This window comes from Amblyomma maculatum, chromosome 1, assembly GCF_055883805.1.
Source record: "Amblyomma maculatum isolate TAMU_Amacu chromosome 1, ASM5588380v1, whole genome shotgun sequence".
Taxonomy (NCBI): Eukaryota; Metazoa; Arthropoda; class Arachnida; order Ixodida; family Ixodidae; genus Amblyomma; species Amblyomma maculatum.
In genome coordinates, this window is record NC_139344.1 from 319,229,609 (window position 1) to 319,238,168 (window position 8,560).

Sequence of the window (8,560 nt, forward strand, 5' to 3'; positions counted from 1 at the left end):
CTTTCCTCCCACATTTTCCTTTCTGCCTCCTTTACCTGCTTTTCAATGCTGCTGTTTTGCTGCGGAGCATCTCCAAACTCTAGGTACTTAAATCTGAGCTTTCGGGCTCTGTTAGTCCATTTCGTATTCAGGCTTTTCATGAAGAGGTGCTTGTACATTTTTCGTGCCCACCTTGATTCCTCCATTTCGGTTAGTTAAGTTAAAGTTAAATTGGTTCAAAGTTAAATTGGTTCACAGGAAGGGAAAGGCGCAGTAACTGTCACACTTGCTCTGTGGACACCTGAACCGCGCCATAAGGGAAGGCAGGAAGGTGGGAATGAAAGTGGAAAGAGAGAAAGAGGAGCCGTAGTGGAGGGCTACGGAGTAATTTCGACCACCTGGGGATCTTTAACGTGCGCTGACATCGCACAGCACACGGACGCCACTTCGTTTCGCCTCCATCGAAACGCAGCCGCCGCGGTCGGGTTCGAACCCGGGAACTCCGGCACAGTAGTCGGGCGTCTTACCACTGCACCACCCCGGCGGGGCATTTCGGTTAGTCTCTGATCATATTTTAGTTTGCTAATTGCCTCTCTAACCTCAAATGATGCCCAGCCCATATCTCCCTGGACTCCTTCATTAGGTGTGTTGCCATGTGCTCCCAATGCCAATCTACCTACCTTTCTCTGTCTGATTTCAAGGCCTGACTGTACTTCTGATTTCATGCACAAGACTGCATTTCCAAAAGTGAGTCCTTGTACCATAACACCCTTCCATACCCCTCTAACAACCTCATACCTGTTATAACTCCAGAGGGCCCTGTGTTTCATAATGTCCGAACTCCTTTTCCCTTTGTCTATCGTAATTCTTTCATGCTTTCTAGGTAATTTTTTTCTTCATTGATCCATATGCCCAGGTATTTATAGCTCTCCACATGTTCAACCTTGGTGCCTTGTATTTCCAGCACGTCCCCCCTTTCATCATTAAATACCATTATTCCTGATTTTTCACTGCTAAATTGCAGTCCCAGCTTTTCGCCCTCTTCTCCACAGATCTTAAGCAGCTCCTGCAACCCATCCCTCTTATCTGCCAGCAGTACAATGTCATCCGCGTACATCAATCCTGGTAGAACTTGTGTTACTTTCTGTCCTCCCTGCATATAGCTTGCATCGAATCACATATTACTTTACTCCAGGCGCCTTTCCATTTGGCTCATGTATATCATGAAAAGCAGCGGTGACAGTGGGCACCCTTGCCTAAGCCCCCGTTTTATTTTTGCTGGTTTTGTTGTTTCCGTCTCCCATACTATCACTGCCTCATTATCTGCATACACTTCTTGTATGAACTGAACCAGGTTTTTATGCAGGCCATATTCCTTCAACTGGTCCCACAGTTTTTTCTGATCTACACTGTCATATGCCCCTTTAATATCTAAAAACGCTATCCATAATGGTATCTGACTTGCTGCTGCTGTTTCTATACACTGGGTAACCACAAATAAATTATCCTCTAGTCTTCTGTCCTTGCGGAAACCATTTTGTAGTTCTCCGAGGATATTCCCTCCTTCTGCCATCATTACTTTTACTAACTGCATTGCTACCCTGTATATAATTGATGTAACTGTGATTGGCCGATAGGACTTTATGTTATCTCTGCTTCCCTTGCCTCTGTATATTAGTCTCATCCTGCTTAATTTCCAATCTTTTGGTACTTGTCTGCCCTTTATTGTTTGTTCAATCAACTGTCGCAATTTTACTTAGCTTTTTTGTCCTAATCTGGTAATCAATCCCATGGGTATGATATCTGGTCCTGTCGCTCGAATGCTGTCTACTCTATACCTGACCCTCCCGATATCATCACCATCACATGAATACTTGGGCACAAGGACATCCCCTGAAATGAGCGCGCTCATGCGCTTTACGAGAACCGAGCTTCCGGACGCCGGCGGAAGGCCTTTCCAAACCTTTAGTATGCACCCTCATCGAACCTCTTGGTTACAATACGATTGTCCATCACTACCGTCGTTGCCGCTTCACGTACCCGCCACCACATCGATCACACGCTCAAACATATCGAAAGCACGTGCTGGTGACAACTCCAGACACATTCGTTCCCATCTCCCCAATTCGCCCACATCTTTCACCTCACGGCCTTCCCACCGTACCACACCACTTGCAACGCCACCCCACCCACTTTCTATCATTACCTATGGGAATGCCCACGTCCTGTCCGCGTTCCTCCCATCAACATCAAAAACCCCACCTCCTAATCATGGGAGACTGCAAGTTCTTGCCAGGTGGTGGTCTTGAAAACTTTAGTGAAGGCCAAAAGAAAAGTTAGGTTGCCGCCGTTCCATGGGTGGCCTTCCGGCTGCTGGTCGTGGCCTCCATATGTCACGCCTAGCAACGGCTTCCGCTGCCCAGGTCGTAAGCCTTTATTGAATATGCGGCTCCGAGCTGACCAGAGCAGCTTCCCACAGCTGCGGGCTGTTTAATTTCCAGGAGACAAGGGGAAAGTACGCCGGACATGAATACAGAATGTGAGCATATGGTCTGCTCGGGGACAGCTGCATAGCGTGCATTTGGGCGAGAAGGCACCGGGGTCAGTAAGAGCAAGGCGTGCAAGGGAGAGGAAAGTGTGGGCATGTAAATGGCGCCACGTATTTTGTTCGATCTTAGATAAGGACTTTTGCGGGGGAGGGAGGGATAAGCGGGAGTTATGGCAGTGGAGGGTAATGTCATAGAAAGTGAGGAGGGAGCCGCGCCTGTCCATCCCGAAATTGAGGGGGCATGCTCGGTCGGCCATTTCGCGAGTGATAGAATTTGCCACCTCATTTGCCAAATATCTAGTTGCAATGACATTAATCACCCCTTTGAAGAGTTTAACAAGGCAAAATGTGAGCGATATGAGCCTGGGGTTGTTAATCGCTAGAGGTATTGGGGGCTTTGGGATGAAACGAATTTCAGCTGTTCGCCAGAGCTCAGGAAGATTGCCTTTGAACCAGCATTCCTTATTAAAGGGGACATGGCTTCGAAATAGCAAATAATTTATATTTTTCCGTTAGGATATGTGGCTATAGAATGGGATGACGCAACGGTTTTTAAGCGTATTTTTCACTACAGGTACACGCAAGGCTCTTCTCTTATCTTTTTTTAAACATGTCTTCATGGTATCAATATGTAGAAAAGATTCCGAATAGAGGGCTTGACACGAGGTTTCCGGCATGGGGTCTTTTGGCGCGCAGAGATTATATGGACACGGGGGGGAATGCAGCAGGGTTTTTGCGACGCGGGCGCATGGGCGCTTGCGGCGAGTTTTGCACACGAGGAAGTCGATCGTACTACAAAAGCCATAAGTTACAATGTAGTCAGCCGTGAACCCTTTAAACAATCTTAGAAGTCCTAGCTATTGGAGGGGGTAGGACGAAAAATCTTCTTGCCTTCAGCAAGTTTCGATACAGACCCCCTGGGCTATAAATTTTAGACAAAGGCTATAGGCTGTAAATTTCGGTGAAATAGTTGGAGGTGGTGGTGGTGGTGGAAAGCATTTATTACAAAAGGAGAGGTTGCTTGGGGAGCCACCCCTAGTGGGCCGCTCCCCTTACAATACTAGGTGGAGTCCCTTTTTCCGGGACTCCATTGGTCTGGGCCGCCACACGAGCTCGCTGGACCAGCGCTTGTTGTGCCGCTATAGATCCAGGCAGCCGAGCACGGTCGCCTCTCAGTCCTCTCGGGTAGGGGAAGGGGTTATGGGTAAAAGAGAAGGACTTAGCTGGCATGCCCAGACCATGTGGAAGGTGTCAGCCACCTCTCCACAGAAAGGGCAGAGGCCAGAAAAGGAAGGGTGGAAATGTTTGAGTACTGCCGGGCACAGTAGAGTGTTAGTAAGAAGTATTCTTTCGCCCGCTTTCCCTAGCCCCTTGAGAGGAGCCGGGTACTGACGGTGCGAGTCCCGGTAATACAGATTTCTTGAAAAGTTAAGAGAGGATGTGTGTCCTGGTCCAGATCGGTAGGGTCTACGCCGGGGGCCCGGTTAGCGAGTGCGCGGGCGGCCGAGTTGGCGGCCTCATTCCCTCGTGGCCTGGAGTCCAAATGAGAAATCGGGTCTGGGGATCCTGATCCCAAGCTGCTCTCCGGAGTATTCTTTGTGATGTAGACGTTATCCAGCCCAGCTCATAATTCCGACAGGCCCTTCGCGAGTCGGATAGGATGAATTTAGATTGAGGGGGAGGCAGCCAGGGCAATTGCTACCTCCTCCGCGTGGGTTGCGCTAGGGGCCTTAAAAGTGAGGCCATCCACCTGTCTTCAGCCGTGTACCATCCTCCCCTGAAATGGTGCGGGCCCGCAATATGCACATAGAAAAATCGTGTAAGTCCTAGCTATTGGAGAGGGTAGGACGAAAAATCTTGCCTTCAGCAAGTTTGGATACCTGGGAATGCGTTACAAGCTGCATAGTATGGCTCAGAAGTAGACTCTCTGGGCTATAAATTTTAGACAAAGGCTGTAGGCTGTAAATTTAGGTGAAATAGTTGGAGGAGCGCCAGCGTCGTGCAACTCGATCAGCAGATGTGCTATGGCGTGCTGAGGACACTAAACTTTTTTTGACCTGGATTTCCAGAACCGAATTCATACTTCATTTTAGCCTTTTCTATCCGTTCAAACTTTAAATCCACCTCTTCGATATAGAGCCGTGCGTGTGTAGGGGGGGGGGGGGGGTATTTTACGGCATGCTGCAGTATAGTTCAAGGAGGGCAACTAACCGAGCTGGAATACTAATTTAATGCGATTAAAAATTAGTGTATTTAAGAGCGAAAATAATTTTATCGAAGAAAGTTTATTTGGCGACTCAGAATTGCAAAGCGCATTGAAAACGAGAGTACTCCCTTCTTTCTCTCTTCGAGGGAGATCACGCATCTCCTTTCGCTAGGAACTTCTTCGTACTGCTGCGCGTAGCAGCACGCACGTTTCGGACATCAATGACTTCATTGAGAAAAAATTTGACACCTTCCCCCTTTCGGACGAACATACCTTGCCCTGAGTAGGTTCTCAGTGAAGAAGCCAGTATATTTTCTATCCCGCCAGCAATCAGACTTCCTTGGCTTCACAAGTGATAAGCGCAAGAAAATAAATTTCAATTAGCGCCAGTCCTTCGATCGCAACTCACGGAAATCTCTAACTCCATATAGATGAAATCTTGCTCGATGAAATGCATATTGCACACACAAGAATGACCACTCACTTCTTCACACATTGGCAACTTGTTTAACCAAGCTTCCTTCAGCCAATTTTCGGGTAGAAATGGGAGCGTACGCCAGGCTCCGTCGCGTGTATAGACCAGTGACAGACCATGTCAAGAGCTTAAATAAACTAAATTAACAACAGCTACGGCGCAGGACGAAAGTGTGTGATGCTGGCACACGTCAAAAAGCAAAACTGCAGAGAATTAAAACCGCGACTTTTAGCTTGTAGAACGCACAAATTCAATCTAGCGCCTGCATCAGCAGCAGTAAGCGGAGTCACGTGATCCCACTTGCTGCCTTAAAGGGCCACTGTCCAGGGAAGGCCCTTTTAAGAAAAGGAGCCCAGTGTTTCGATCAGGTGCCGGAGATAGTCTGTGCAAAATTCTACAGCGACACGCGCGCCGCAAAGCATCGAAAATACAATTCAAAGCTCCCTTGGTTGGTTGGTTGGTTCATAGGAAGGGAAAGGCGCAGTATCTGTCACACTTGCTCTGTGGACACCTGAACCGCGCCGTAAGGGAAGGGATGAAGGTGGGAGTGAAAGTGGATAGAGAGAAAGGGGAGCCGTAGTGGAGGGCTGCGGAGTAATTTCGACCACCTGGGGATCTTTAACGTGCGCTGACATCGCACAGCACACGGACGCCACTTCGTTTCGCCTCCATCGAAACGCAGCCGCCGAGGCCGGGATTCGATCCCGGGAACTCCGGCACAGTAGTCGGGCGTCTTACCACTGCACCACCCCGGCGGCTCATGCTCTCCTTTGAGAAGCCAGCTTCACCGCTCCCTGCGCTGGCCCGACGGTCCCCGATAACGACGTACGTATCGGGAACGACGTCCATTGGTCCGTCTAGCTGACTCACGGGAGAAGGATGGGTGTCTACCGCTCGCAGCGCGCTTTTCCCTCGCCACGGCCAGACTGAATCCAGCGGCGCGCGCTCCCTCGACCGTTTTTTTTTTTTTTTTTTTTTTTTCGCGCTCGCGGAGAGCCACGCCCCACCTCCCGCCAAACGCGGAGGAGGAAGGGAAATTTGTATTGCGGAGGCTAGACGACCTCGGGTAGGAGAATGAAAAACCTTTGCGAGGGAACGGAAGGAGAGAGGCAGGATAGAATCGGGTGATTGCGGTGGCTGTAACTGCGTTATTAGTTACTCTTTTCAAAAACATTTTGCGGCCTTGCGTTCCAGGGGCGAAGTCTCACAGTCACCGGGGAAGAAAATATTTTCGACCGGAGGGTGGACAGTGGGCCTTTAAGTCGACACTAGCGTCGCCCGCTCCAATGGTGGAGCTCGCGTCCAATACAATGCTCTGCAACTTTATCGAAACCGTTTTGAAAAATTATCCCGCCTCAACCGGACGTTCGCTTACGCTCAAAATCGCGCACAAAGGTTGCGCGTTGGGGACCATTTTGTTACGTAGTAAGTTTCACCATTGTGCTTATCTGATTTTGCCGCATGATAAAGAACCGGAGCCATCTACGAATAACAGGAGCAGAAAACGTCAAAGCAGATTTTAAGGTAGATGGATGGATGGAATATAGAAACGTCTCCTTTGAAACGGAGTGGTAGCAGTAGCTATCATACTATTTTTTCTCCCTATATCTTAATTATTGTTTTATATTGGTTAACTATACCATCATTCTATTTATTACATTTTTGTTGCTACATTACCAACATTATGTCACTTCTCTGCTTTTAGACCACCAATCTTCCAGTCGTTTTTTGCTAGCTTCCACCGCCGGTTTATTCACCCGGCCACTGGTATCTCTAAACCCCAGAGCTTCAGAAACAGTGACTGCGCCTGCATCAACTTCCGGATGGATACCATTTCATTCGAGTATAATATGGTCAATTGTTTCACTGGAGTTACCACATACAGCACATGCGTCATCTTCATTGTTAAATTTCTTTTTGTAGCTGCATGTTCTAAGGCATGCCCTGATCTAGCTTCAAAAAGTAGGGCCCTGCCTCTTGAGTTATCAAAGAAAGCTTCCTTCCTGATCTGCCTTTTCCACTTTCGGTATAATTCCACACTCTGTTTCTTTTCCATCGAATTTATCCAATTTTTACCTTTTGTGTTTTTCATATGTTGCTTAACGCTATATTTCTCCGTCTTTGTGACTAACATACTTACTAGTTAGTTTCCTAGTTCTTTTCCTCCACTGTGAGTCAACGCTTTTTAACTATAGACATCTAAATACTTTAGCTGCCCATCTGTTACTGTCCAATTTCCTCAGGCGTTCCTCATATAATATTTTACTCTGAGCTTCCCGTACTTCGAAAGATGCCCAGCCCATGTCTCCCTGTACCGCCTCATTTGTGGTTTTGCCGTGGGCACCTAGTGCTAATCGTCCAACGGCTCTCTGATTTATTTCTAATGTCTACTGTACCTCTGATTCTAGGCACACAACCGCATTTCCGAAAGTAAGTCCGGGCACCATAATTCCTTTCCAAATACCCCTCAAAACCTCATACTTGTTGTATCCCCACAATGTCCTATGCTTCGTTATCCCGGCATTTCTTCGCCCTTTGGCATTAAGTGATTGCTCATGCTTTCCAATGTATGCCAATCCTTCGTTTACCCATACCCCCAGATATTTATATTCTGCTACTCTGAGTATTTCATGGCCTTGTATTTTAAGACCCTGATCAGTTGAGCCGTTGAAAATCATCAGACCCGACATAACTGCACTAAAACTGAAGCCTAGAGCGCCCCCTTCGTCTCCGCAATACTTAACTAGAGTTTGCAATTCTTCCAGACTCTCAGCTAGCAGCACAATATCGTCTGCATACATCAAACCGGGGAAGCGCAGCTCTACCGCCTTTCCACCTAATCTATATGGCAGGTTAAAACCTAGGTTACTTTCTTGTATCCTCCGTTCCAGGTTTATCATATAAAGCATGAAAAGGAGCGGTGATAGAGGACAGCCTTGTCTTAATCCTTTGCATACTTTGACATCTTCCGTACTTCTTATCCCTTTCCATGTAATTTCTACTTTGTTATCCCGGTATATTTCCTGTAGGAACTCTATTATCTCACAACCGATACCTTCTTCTTTCAATATGTTCCACAGGAGTTCCCTGTTTACGTTGTCGTACGCCCCGTTTATGTCCAGGAAGGCCAAATACAAAGGTCTATTTTCCACTCTAGATATTTCGATGCATTGGGTAAGCACGAACAGGCTATCATCTAAGCGCCTACCATTTCTAAAGCCGTTCTAAAGTTTTCCGGGTATCTTGTTACTTTCTACCCAAGCTTGCACCTTTAATTTCACCGCCTGCATGGCCAACCTGTACATAACAGATGTTATGGTAATCGGCCTGTAGGATTTTATGTGCATCCTTT